This window comes from Neovison vison, chromosome 2 (genome assembly GCF_020171115.1).
Source record: "Neovison vison isolate M4711 chromosome 2, ASM_NN_V1, whole genome shotgun sequence".
In the NCBI taxonomy this organism is placed as follows: Eukaryota; Metazoa; Chordata; class Mammalia; order Carnivora; family Mustelidae; genus Neogale; species Neogale vison.
The window spans coordinates 106,102,750-106,116,306 of record NC_058092.1 but is presented as its reverse complement, the minus strand read 5'-3'; the positions used below and the strand labels follow the sequence as shown (position 1 = coordinate 106,116,306).

The 13,557-nt window shown below is 44.9% G+C and overlaps 1 long non-coding RNA gene and 1 other non-coding gene across 2 annotated transcripts in view; both read left to right on the top strand.

Annotated features, from left to right (window-relative positions):
* LOC122900430 overlaps positions 1 to 13,505 on the top strand; it is a 29,930-nt gene extending 16,425 nt beyond the window's left edge. The window contains exon 2 of the long non-coding RNA XR_006383224.1: positions 13,026 to 13,505. This is a non-coding gene — a long non-coding RNA (uncharacterized LOC122900430). The remainder of the gene's footprint in view (positions 1 to 13,025) is intronic.
* Positions 8,876 to 9,039, top strand: LOC122901351. Its single transcript, XR_006383451.1, has one exon. It is a non-coding gene; the product is annotated as a U1 spliceosomal RNA (small nuclear RNA).
* Positions 13,506 to 13,557: the final 52 nt, after the last annotated feature.

The window sequence follows — 13,557 nt, the reverse complement described above, 5'->3', positions numbered from 1 at the left end:
CGTCGATCTGTAAGGTGATGAGAGGATGCAGTCATGAAACTTCGTATCTTTCCCCCCTTCCATTATTACCCCCCGCCCCACCATTTTGCCCGTTTCTGTGGTCCTTGCCTGGGGCTTCAATATACGTGTAACTAAGGAAGGCACTATCAGTGCAAAAGACACGATATGCAGACCGTGAAATTGGACAGTGCTTATTCCAAAACATACTTTGACTTCCAGTTACATAGCCGGAGTCCGTGAATGCATCCTGATTACATGCATCCTGCTTGGGCTTCAATAACGAGGTACTGCAGGTTGGGTGGCTTAAACAACAGACATAATCTCACCATTTCGGAGGCCAGAAGACTAGAGTTAGCTTCTGATGAGACTTCTTTCTGGCATTTGGAGAAGGCTGCCTTCTCACTCTGTCCCTGAATGGCCTTTTCTCTGTGAACAGGAGAGAGCTTTGGTGCCTCCTCCTCCTCTTGTATGGACACCAGTTCTGTTAGATCAGGGCCCCATCTTATTAACCTCATTTAACGATTATTACTTCCTTAAAGGCCTTACCTCCAAACACAGTCACATGGAGCGTTAGGATTCAACATAAGAATTCGGGGTGAGGGTAGGGAGCACAGTTCAGTCCCTAACACCAAACAACAGGGACAGTCCTGTGATTCTTGACCTGTCAAATCCTGTGACACTTGCCTGGTGACGGGGCTAAGTTAACGTTAGCAAGGCTGCTGATCCTGCCGGTTCTAGGATTAGAAGAGCACACCTGAGCTGGAAAGCGTGGCCATACAGGAAAAAGCGTAGGTCAAACAAGAGAGCAAAAGGCTGCAGGGACGGGAAGCAAAGGTTTTGCTAGGGTCACTAGAGGTCCTAGTGAACGATATCACTCCTGTTTCTACCGTTGGAGGCCTGGACCCATGCATCCCGGCCGTGGGAGAAACAGCACCACGTCTTGGACACCAACGCAGAGCATATATGCGGCCTCCTGGAGAATCTCGCTCAGCCCTTCGAGGTGTTGGCAACCCAGGTGGCAGTTGGCACTGCAACTAAGTCTTCAGGAGGCCGTCCCACTGGTTTCTCCCGTTAGCTGCTTCCGGATGGTGGGGATCATGGTCAGACTCGTGAATTCCACAAGCGTGGGCTCCTGCACTTGGTATTCTGTGAGGTGACTTCCCTGAGCAGAAGGAGTTTATAGTCTGCTTGGGCGGTCATAACGAGATACCATAGCTTAAACAACAACAATTATTTCAGAGTTCTGGAGGTGAGAAGTCCAACACCATGGTGCTAGCCTTTTTTTGGGTGAAGACTCTTTTCCTGAGCTGCCTTTTCTCTGTGTCCTCATATGGCCTTTCCTCTGTGCTTAGGTGTACGTGTGCGGGCGTGTGTGCATGTACACACACACACACACACACACACACACACCCTGCTAGCTCGGATGCCTCTTCCACTTCTTAGAAGGACACCAGTCCCATTGGATTAAGGGCCCCACTGAACCTCATAACCTGAGTTACCTCCTTAAAGGCCCTATCTCCAAGCAGGCACATTGGGAGTCAGGCACACACCTATGAGTTTGGTGGCCGGGGAGGCAAAATCCAGTTCGTAACCAGAAATAATGCTGTGTGGCATGCTGTAGGGGTGGATAAGGCATTTTGCAAGTGCATGGACAGGAGTTTTGGTAGAAGCGTTGCGGGCAGGGAAGGCAAACCTGTGCTCAGAGTGTTCCAGTGAGAAGAAAGACTGTGCCATCTATGATGGAAGTGGCCCGATGTCACGGATCTGCCGCTAGGGAGTTGTCCGTATTTGACCAGGGAATGGTGCTGTCTTGGTGACTGGTCTGTGCTCCTGGCAGACTGGGCACTCAGCAGTAGCTGTAGACAGGCCAGCCTTGGTGAGTAGAGGTCCATGTTGCTGAACCTGCCCATAACCTCCATCCTTGTCACCATGACTGCTTTGTTCAGGAGCCCATTGGGTGATGCCAGAGTGGGTGGCTGGAGAAAGAAGCAGACTGGTATCCACAGAACAGGTCCTCTTACCCACACGATTATTCACATCCTCGTGTCTGCGCTCATTCTGAGAAGTCGATCCACATACTTCTTCCCCGGGCTCCCTTGTCACCAATCAACATGATCAACATGTCCCTTCTGAGTAAGATGAAACGCCAGGTATACTACTGAGAGTTCCACTCACGGGAAGGGTTGCCCTTCACCACTGTCCTTCAGGGCTGTCCCAGAAAGAGCTGTCATCCTAAGGCTGTCCCCCTTTGGGCAGTGCCTGTATATCAGGCAGAACCATATGCAAATGGGGCTCCAGTCTTCTCTTTCTATGTGAATTGTAGGGAATGCCCCATGAGGCACTTCTCACGGTGCAGGCCGTGAGAGGGGTCGTGTAGCAGGAATGGGGACCATGGGCATTTGTGCCCCTTCTTCATGTAACTTTCTTGTACCTTCCTTCAGGGCCTGCTTGGGCCCTATTTCGTATGTACCATTTCTATTTGATGATGGAGTGAGCCAGTCTCCTTCGTTAGTTTGACCAAAATGTTCAAGTATCATGTACATAGTCCCCCAAATCCCTGCCTTTTCTAGGTGCTTGTGCAGGAGTATCCAGTGATACTTTGCATATCTCTATTGCCACGTTATACCATGGACTAGCAGTACTGTTTTTGCTACTGGAAGTAGAGTTTTTAGTGTCTTTCAATCGAATCAGATCAGAGAGCCAATTCCAGAAACCCCGGACCCATTAAAAGACATTCTGAAGATTCTGTTCCTCTAGAGCAGCTCCTGGTACCAAAATGGCTTATGGGACTGTGGAGGCTTGATGAGTCCCATGTGATGAGAGAGCTCGGCCGGCTGGAGACTCAGAGAAGGGCTAGATAGAGCTGGTGTCTAACGGCAGTCTGCTGGCTGAGCTCCTCCTCGCTTGTTCTGGGGAAGCCTTCAACCTACTGGAGGAGACCTGGCAGCAGTATAGGGAGTATTCTGCTTTAGTTAAAATCCACTGATTGAAACGTTATTCCCATCCAAAAAACTCCCTTCACAGAAAACATCCAGAATAACGTTTGACCACATACTTGGACACCATGGTCCAGTCAGGTTGACCCATAAGATTAACCATCACAGCATATAATACTTGAAGTGCACAAAATCAAAGACACAGAGCACATCTTGAAAGAAGCCTGAAGAAAAAAACATCCTGGTTATAGAATAACAAGGATTAAGTATTACATCAGAATTCTCTGCAGAAACCATACAATCAAGAAGAGAGAGTCCAGTGAAATATTTAAAGTGCTGTAAGAAAATCCCCACCAACTAAACAAAAGGAGAATAAATGAAAATAAAATCTTACTAACTGAGCTAACAGATAACAATTTGTTCAGAATGATAATATAGCAAAACTATATTAGATAATTATATTGGGCGCTGGGGTGGCTCGGCAGGTTGAGTGGCTCTCTTCGGCTCAGGTCATGATATCAGATTCCTGGGATCAAGCCCTACATCTGGCTCCCTGCTCAGGAGGGAGTCTGCTGCTCCCTCTGGCCCCCATCCTGCTCAGGCTCGAGCGCTCGCTCTCTTCTCTCATAAAATCTTTTAAAAAGAATGTGTGTGTGTGTGTGTGTGTCTTAGATGATTATAGCTTGTAGAGAAATTAAGTGCTCAAACAGCAACATTCCAAAGGGCAGTGGAGGGAATTTGGAAATGCTCTGTTACAAGGACCCGCCTGCCCTGTCTGTGAAGGGTTGCAGTGTTACTTGCAAGTTGACCCAGATTGCTTGGAAATGTATATTGCAAACTACAGGGCAGTCACTCAAACATTTTAAAAAGAAACAGAATTGATATTCTAAGAGATGAGAAAAGAGAATCCTGTAAAATGCTCACCGAAGACCATAGAAGGCTGAAAAAGAATGGAAGAGAAAAGGAACAATGAACAAAGGCAGTGAATAGAAACGGTTGCAGATAGGGAAGATACTAGTTCAGCTATGTCAGTAATCACTTTAAATGGTCTAAATACATCAGTTAAAAAACAGACCATCAGAGTGGTAAACAGGACCCAACTCGATGTTGCCTGTAAGAAGCTTAGTTTAGGATGCCTGGGCGGCTCAGTGAGTTAAACGTCTGCCTTGGGCTCAGGTTAGGAACGTAGGGTCCCACATCAGACTCTTTCTTCCTCTACCCCTGCCCCCCTGCTCCTGATCTCTCTCTCGTTCTCGGTCTCAAAACATTTTAAAAAGCAACTTACAAACACAGGTAAATTAAGAGAGACAGCGAAAGTATACCATACTGATACTAATTAAAAGAAAACTGGAGTGGTTATATTGATTTCAGACAGAATATACTTAAGAGCAAGAAAAACTACAAGGAATAAAAAGTGGTGTTACATAATAAAGGGGTCAGTTATCCAGACGGTATAATAATACTCGATGAATAAGTGCCTAAGAACAGAATACATGAGGCAAAAACTGATAGAAACTGTAAGGAGAAATAAACAGATTCACTAGTGATTGGAGTTGAAGATTTTCCAACTAGAAATACAATGCACGCTCTCAGACCACAATGGAACAAAACTGGAAATCAGTAACAGCTGGAAAACCCCAATTTGGAGATTATAAAACACACTTTGAATGCTACATGAGAAATTCTCGAGAAATTATTATGAGCTAAATGAAAATGAAAATACTGCTTATAAAAGTGTCTGGGCGGCGCCTGGGTGGGTTAAAGCCTCTGCCTTCTGCTCAGGTCACGATCTCAGGGTCCTGGGATTGAGCCCCGAGTCAGGCTCTCTGCCGGGCAGGGAGCCTGCTTCCCCCTCTCTCTCTGCCTGCTGCTCTGCCTGCTTGTGCATGCTCTAGCTCGCTCACATTCTCTCTCTCTCTCTCTCTCTGTCAGATAAATAAAATCTTAAAAAAAAAAAAAAAATGCCTGGGATGAGAGCACCTGGGTAGCTCAGTTACGTGTCTGCCTCCAGCTCAGGTCATGATCCTGAGGTCCTTGGATGGAGCTTCTCTCTCCCCCTCTGCCACTCCTCCCCACAGGGTGTACACTGGCTTGCTTGCTTGCTCTCCCCCTCTCTCAAAACCTTTTTAAAAAACGTGTGGGATGTAGCAAGAGTAGTTCGTTCGTGGAAGTGCGTGTGTTAGCAAAGAAGATCTAAAATCAATAATCTAAGATTTCACTTCGGGAAATTCAAAAAACAAAGTAAGATGAGAAGAAAATAAAAATGAGCAGAAAGCAATAAAAATTAGAAACAATAGAGAAAAATCAGTGAAATCAAAAGCTAGTTTGTTTGGAATGATGAATCAAATTGATGAACCTCTAGCCAAACTAAACGAGAAATAGAGAAGATAGAAATTAGTCATACCAGAAATGGAAGACCCTTAGTACGATCGCGCGTACATTAAATTACCGTAAAGGACTATAAGGAACAACTGCTCTCAGATTTGATGACTTAGATGAAATGAACCAGATCCTTGAAAGACACAATTTACGCAGACTCTCACAGGGAGGAATAAGGCCTAATTGACTCAATAAGCTTCTGAAAACAAAACCAGACCTAGTTTCACTGCTGAATTCTACCAAACATTTAAGGAAACAATACGAGTTCTCTACAATATCTTTCAGAAAATAGAAGACAGAACTTTCCCTGACTAATTCTAGGAGGCAAACTTGACCCTAATACCTGTTTAAAAACCGAATTCAGAGGCATTGGGTGGCTCAGTCATGAAGTGTCTGCTTTTGGCTCAGGTCATGCTCCCAGGTCCCAGGGATGGAGGCCCACGTCTGTCCCGATCTCTGCTCTGTGGGGAGTCTGCGTCTCCCACTCCCCCTGCTTATGTTCCCTCTCTCTGCGGTCAAGTACATGTTAAAATAAAAATTTAAAAATTCAACCAAGTACATTTAAAAACCTAATTAGCTTTATTATTAAAAATTCACAAATAGGGCAGCATTCCACCTAGCAAGTAGAGGAGAGCTCCACTGAGTTGAAACAAAAAGGTTTCAGAGGAGGAGAGAGGGCATTAAAGAAGGGAAGGGAGTGGGGGAGACGAGGAGGAGGAGGAGGAGGGAATTAATCATTAACAAGGAATGTAATGTTAGGCAAGGGGAGAAAAAGGGGGATCTATCAGAAAACTTCCTAGTGGGACGCCCGGGTGGCTCAGTTGGTTAAGCGGCTGCCTTCGGCTCGGGTCATGGTCCCAGAGTCCTGGGATCAAGTCCCACATCGGGCTCCTTGCTCGGCAGGGAGCCTGCTTCTCCCTCTGCCTCTAGCCCGCCACTCTGTCTGCCTGTGTTTGCGCTCTGTATCTCTCTCTCTCTAACAAATAAATAAAAATCTTAAAAACAAACAAACAAACCACTTCCTAGTATTGACCAGGAAAGTCCATGGTGACTGGTTCAAGATTACATCCCTGACGGGACAGTGTGAAACGTCAGTTAGCTTATTAAGTCCTCCTCCTCTCCTGACTTGGCATCTTAATCTAAGTGAAGCCATTCTGGGTCTGCAGTTTGCTTTTTAACAATGCCCCTTCTTTGGATCAAAGTCAATTTAACCGAGAGATGTAATTAAAAACAACAACAACTTAAGGCACTAGTGCCACTCTCGCTTTACCACTTTGTAGTTCTCTGTAGCTTCCGTTGATTCTTTCTTTGACATTCACAGGTTCAATCAGATTGGGAAGTTGACCTCCAGAACACTTGCTAGAAACCAAAGTAAAAGCAAGGAAGTCAAAAACAGACATTTAGGGGCGCCTGGGTGGCTCAGTGGGTTAAAACTCTGCCTTCGGCTCAGGTCATCATCCCACCATCGAGCCCCGCATCGGGTTCTCCGCTCAGGGGGGAGGGGCCTGCTTCCCCTTCTCTGTCTGCCTCTCTGTCGTCTTGTGATCTCTCTCTCTCTCTCTCTGTCAAATAAATAGATGAAATCTTAAAAAAAAACAAAACAAAACAAAACAAAACAAAAAACCAAGCAAACAAGCAAAAAAACCCCCAGACATTTAGTTCAGGAAAAGAGGGATGAGTTCAGGAGGTCCAAGCATGAGTTGTAACCAAACTAACATGACTTCCCTCCTTGGTGAGTGACAGGTAGAGACTTGACCAAGTGGAGTTGCCGCACAAAGGAAACTTTGTCGCAAATAAGGACATCATGGGGAAGGGGAGGGGGAATAAATTCTAAAGCTGCGGCTCCCCAGGTAGGGGTCAGCAGGTTCTTTTTACCTAGGATTAGGATGAATTCTCAGAAAAAGGGGATTTGGTCATAGACTGTAAAGGCAGACAGAATGTTGCATCGCACTTAGAAAACAGGCCTCTAAGGTGCGTCTAATGTTAATGTTAATGAGGCTGATGCTCCTCCTGGGGCCGCGAATAACACTTTGATGAAGCAGAGATAGTTGGCCAGGGAGGAGAGGGGCTCTGGGCATGCTGGGTGGGGTCTAGGGCTCCTTATCTCTGGTAAGGAATATAGGGTCTTGTTTACTTTTGGAAAAGGTACTGGGAGTTTTACCATTGATTTATTGTCTCCGATAGGGTTAGGCTAATTCCTAGCCTGGTAGAGACTGTTAGCTTTTGCACTCTCTTGAATTCCCTTAAAATTCTTAACTAAAGGTTTTGCCTTGCTTTGTAATTCGGACACCTCCTGGGAAGCTCCTGGAGAAGTGTGCTCAGTCGAGTAGCGAGGTAGGGCATCAGAGATCTTGGAAAGCAATCGGGCAAAAGTGACTTACCCTGAGTCCCGAAAGCTACGTCTAGGCTTTGACTGAGGACCCTTAACTCCTTCTGCTTTCAGAATAACGTGTGTTCCAGAAAAGGACAAGAAGAAAAAAAAAAAAAAAAAATCGAAAACTTTCCCATATCGAAGGGTTAGAAAGGGAAATGAATGAGATGTTCCATACATGAAACTGAACTTTCAAGAATGGACTAGATTTCTGGGGCGCCTGGGTGGCTCAGTGGGTTAAAGCCTCTGCCTTCGGCTCAGGTCATGATCCCAGGGTCCTGGGATTGAACCCCGCATCCGGCGCTCTGCTTAGCAGGGAGCCTGCTTCCTCCTCTCTCTCTACTGCCTTTCTGCTTACTTGGGATCTCTGTCAAATACATAAAATCTTAAAAAAAAAAAAAAAAAAGAAAAGAATGGACTAGATTTCGCCACCAGTTGTGATGCCTCGTGAATTTTATTTATTTATTTTTTTTTTAAAGATTTTATTTATTTATTTGAGAGAGAGAGACAGTGAGAGAGAGCACGAGCGAGGAGAAGGTCAGAGAGCGAAGCAGACTCCCCACGGAGCCGGGAGCCCGATGCGGGACCCGATCCCGGGACTCCAGGATCACGCCCTGAGCCGAAGGCAGTCGTCCAACCAACTGAGCCACCCAGGCGTCCCTGCCTCGTGAATTTTAATAGATGTACACACAGTGCTGCAATCAGAAAGCTGACTGGATCTGAAAGGAACCCCTTTCCTTTGTTCTGTTTTACACACTGAAAGGCATTATTTGAAGAAAGGTACAGAGACAGGAACAGCCTGTCAGGTTCCCTACAGGCGAACAGAGGTTCAGAACCCACGCCCGCCGCCGCCGCGGATGCGGCTGGGAAGGAAAGACCGGACCAGGGGGGCCGGGGAGGGGTGGGTGGAAGGGAGGAGGTAGGCCGGAGGTCAGGGTTCTTGTGACGTCACGAGGAGGGCGCGTCTTATGTAAATATAGCAGCGCAGGGGCTGATGGTTCGACAGCTGCCGCCTAAATAACAATGGATCTCCGGGGCTACGGGAAGCAGTGCGGGGCGGTTGACGGAGATTCGTTGTTACGCGTGCGTGGAAGGCATCGGGAGGCTCAAGAGTGGTGGGGAGCGAAGTGGTCGTGTGTAAAGAGTGCAAGGCGTGTGCAGCTGGTGTGGGGCGGAGGGTCTGGAAGTCATACTTACCTGGCAGGGGAGATACCATGATCACGAAGGTGGTTTTCCCAGGGCGAGGCTTATCCATTGCACTCCGGATGTGCTGACCCCTGCGATTTCCCCAAATGTGGGAAACTCGACTGCATAATTTGTGGTAGTGGGGGACTGCGTTCGCGCTCTCCCCTGGCTATTGTTTTATAAAAGTAGAGTGTCTTTGTCTTAAACGTGGTTATTTCAATGGTAATATATTGGTATTCTGCAGTACTTTTTGCTTTGCGGGTTTACAGTGTTGCGTTTATACCAATTACTGGCAGTCTTTAACAGGCATTGCTTATACAAGTTTTATGTCATTGGGTATTTTGGCACGTTTATCCAAAACTGTTTTAGAAATTGCGTTTTGGATAGTTTTAGTTGAGAGTTCTATTGATTTTTTAGTGTGGTTTTATTTGCTGGTTTCTGTATTTGGTCTTAAGAAGCATTATCACAGGAACGTCCCGCGATTTTAGTAGAAGAGGGGTTTGTATTAGCATAGGGTTCAACAAAGCTAGCTTTGCAGGGACAGAGTGGGAGAAGGGGGACCGAGTGGGACAGTGAACCCCATAAAAGAGGAAAGTCGTAGAACTTGCCTCAACACTCCAAACTTTCAATCTTAACGTTAAGTAGTATCTAGCTGGTAGTGTCAAGGAGTTAAACGTCCAGCAGTGCCAAGGAACAGAAGAAGCCCCGAGAGATAGGGCAAGAGTTGTTGAAACAAGCCTGCCTACTGCCATATGCCCAGAAATTAAATCAGCTGATAAAGTGCATGTGTGAATTGTCCTTCTCAGGGTTCTAATAGAATATGGCAGCCACTTCCATTTCCACCTTCCAAATTGATACGTTAAGCTAACGCAGAACTGTGCACGAATGGGAATTCTGGAAAATGTGCTTCCGGTTTAGAATGAAAATGGACACAAATCCACCACAGTTCACCTCTTACAGACTTGGTGTCTGTGTGGTATTCCTCCTGCTCCTTTAAAAATCATTCTTAACTTTCAGTATTAAAGACAATAGGAAAATCATGCTTTCTTCAAATAGTGAAAACATGCCAGCCCCCACCCCCACCCCCCACCCCCCGCAAAGAATAAAATCCCTTGTCTTTGAATGATGTTCATTCCTCTTCCAGTTGAATCACCGTCATTCCCCCTACTTAGATTAAAAGTTGAGTACTATCAACACATCTTATATTTGTTAGCTGGTAGTGGGATGGAAAAGGAAAGAGGAAAATATTGGTTCATACATATGCAAAAATATTTGTATCAAAATAAGGAAGAAATACTCATATTTTATTACAAGTCCTCACTTCTGCAACTGCCACTGGTATTTATAACTGTCTTCTCATGACTGTGTTCGCTACTAATTACATAGTAATTCTTTTGCCCTCAGCAAGCACCACACTTCTGTGTTAGCAGTTATCTTGTCTGGTGGAGTGATCTATAAATCCTCATTCCTAGAGTCTCTGGACCGTTCTCTGTGTTACCTGTACTGGATTGTTAAAATTTCCATTGACTTTCAGTCAGAGAGCAATGAGAGTTCCAAAGGGTCTTCTGATGGCTTTTCTGCATTCCTCAAATACTCCTCCTTACCGCCATTGTGTAGTAGCAACCCAAGTTGCCCTTGGGAACTAAGGACTTGGGAACTAAGACTACTGGATCAACAGATCAAAGTTACAGAGGTAGATGGGAAGCAAAATGTTCACTAGTATATCCCTAGGGGTAATAGTGAGAGGAGCCACTCCCATTTCTACCACTTGGTTCCGAAACTTTCAAGTAACAGCACCATATATTGGTTGCTAATTTAGAGTATATCAACCCTGTGAAATACTTGATTCTTTTTATGATTTTCATTTTTTTGTGTCAGTTCCTTTATTAGAACACAAAATGGGGGCAACTGGGCGACGCAGTGGGTTAAGTGTCTGGCACAGGTCGTGATTTAAGGATTGTTAAATCGCCTGCATAGGGCGTGGCCCAGAGTCGGCTTGAGAATCTTTCTCCCCTCCCTCTACCCGTCTTGTTGGTTCTCTCTCTCTCTCAAAATGAATTAATAAATCTTAAGAAAACAAACCAGGACACTCAATGACATTGTATATTCCTTTTGTTCCATGTATATTACTTACAAATAATTATATAAAATATACATATGTAATTTATATGTATATATGTATTTTGAAGTCTGCTAAAATTAATACCCTGGGAGCTGGTTTCTCTTGACTGCTGTTTTTTTTTTTTTTTAAAGATTTTATTTATTTATTTGACAGAGAGAGATCACAAGTAGGCAGAGAGACAGGCAGAGAGAGAGGAAGGGAAGCAGTCTCCCTGCTGAGCAGAGAGCCCAACGTGGGACTCAATCCCAGGACCCTGAAATCATGACCCCAGCCGAAGGGAGCGGCTCAACCCACTGAGCCACCCAGGCGCCCAACTGCTGTTTTTTTCTTAAGTATGAATTCAGTGGGCCTCATTTTGTTGTTTCTTTGTGTGTCTAGTACTTTTTATTGTTTATAGCACACTTTGAATGATACATTGTAGAGATTCCAGATTCTGATACCTTCCTCCATACAGTATCAATATATGTTCTGCTAACCAATTTGATGACTAATGTATGACCTGGAGTTTGTGTAGCACTGGATTTACGTTTTGTTTAGGTGGATCTTTGGAAAGTCCAAGGGGTTTCCTAAAGCTCTCTAACTTGGTGTGACTCAACCTGGAAACTCCGGCTCCTCCCTCTGTTAATCTTATCAGGGCTTGGTTTTAATATTTGTTAGGGAGGGTCAAGCTTGACACTAGGGTGTGGTCTTCACACCTAAAACAGAGCAGTTCTGGTGTATCACCTCAATAGTCAGAGCGGTAGAGTTGTTAACAGAGCCTGAGTCCCAGTGTTGCCAGCACTGATCTCTAGGATCTGTTGTTTGCCATCTTGTAGCATTTGTCCTCTGGTAAGCCAGATTGGATAGTAGCTCTCTGCGCATGAGCTGCTTTCCACTCAGCAAATGACTGGCAGGACACCTAATGTGGACTTCTGAAAACTGGCATCTTTTCTCCTTTCTGATGCTCTGTGCTGAAGATTCCTGTTAACTTCAGCTGCCCTGATTTTGATGTCTGCCTTCACAACTCAGTGTGAATACAGTATTCTCCTGGGATTCCAGATTGCTGTGCCAACCTCAACCCTCTCTCATGGAATCACAGCCTTGCACTACCTCTGTCCAGTGTCTGTAAACAGACCCTTCACGTATTTTGTCCATCTTTGTAGTTGTTTAAAGTGAGAAGACTAATCTGGTGGTATTACTATATTAGAGTTGTGGGTAGAAGCCCTGAATTCTTCCCAGTGCCTTTAAGGTGAAGGTGCCTAAAATGACTGGCTCAGTTTGTGGAACATGAGACTTTTGATCTCGGGTTTGTAGGTTCGAGCCCCAAGTTGGATATAGAGATTACTTACAAATAAAATCCTTTTTTTTTTTTTTTTAAAGATTATTTATTTATTTATTTGACAGACAGAGATCACAAGTAGGCAGAGAGGCAGGCAGAGAGAGAGGAGGAAGCAGGCTCCCTGCTGAGCAGAGAGCCCGATGTGGGGCTCTATCCCAGGACTCTGGGATCATGACCTGAGCCGAAGGCAGAGGCTTTAACCCACTGAGCCACCCAGGCGCCCCTTACAAATAAAATCTTAACATAAAAATAAAATGAAAGATTTTAGGGGTGCCTAGCTGGCTTACTCATTAGAGCATGTGACTCGATCTTGAGGTTGTGAGTTCAAGCCCCATGTTGGGTGTAGAGGTTAAAGAACGAAACTAAAGAAGTAAATAAAGTGCTTTCAGAAACTTTTAAAAAAGATAAGATGAAGGATTTTTACATATATTAATGGTTTCTATTTTTTTAAATCCTTGTTTTATTTATTTGTTTGTTTATTTATTTATGAAGGTTTTAGTTACTTATTTGTCAGAGAGTGAGTGGCACACAGCAGGCAGAAGGGAAGCGGTCTCCAGCTGAGCAAGCCCTGGGATCATGACCTGAGCCAAAGGCAGATGCTTAACTGACTGAGCCACCCAGGGGTTCCTAGATTACTGATTTCTAAATAATTTGAATACTATCTTCCACATTTACAAATGACCTAGGTGAAGGGTTTTGTTTTTATTTTAACAGATATCAAGTATGATCTGGACCTTCTGGACTCACTTTCAGCATGGTGACCCCACAGTATCACAAGGAGATCTGAACTAACTATGCTGCTCTCTGGGCGTATTCCCATGCTTGAGCTTGAAGAGTGGCAACATACGCCACCCCAAAATATGACACTTTGACATAAGGATTGTTTTGCGCTAAGGGCACCTGGAAAACAGCAGGTGCAGGAAGACCGCTCTGACACCTCCGACAGCAGATGCAGGAAGAGCACGCTCCCTTTTCCTTCCTGAAAGCAGGAGATGCGTGTGAAAGATGCCCTCACTGCATCAGGAGGAAAGAAGCATTCTTGTCATGTGAGACAGGAAGTCAGTGCCCAGAGAAATTGGTACAAACCTTGTTAAAATAATTTATATCCTCCTTTAATCTTCCCATATGTCTTGCTTTTTCATAATTGCCTCCCTTTGTTCAACCCAGTATAAAAACATTTAGGCCTACCCAGTACTTTGGATTTTCATTTTCCTATTGGACCTTCCATGTTGGTGTAAAAATCAAT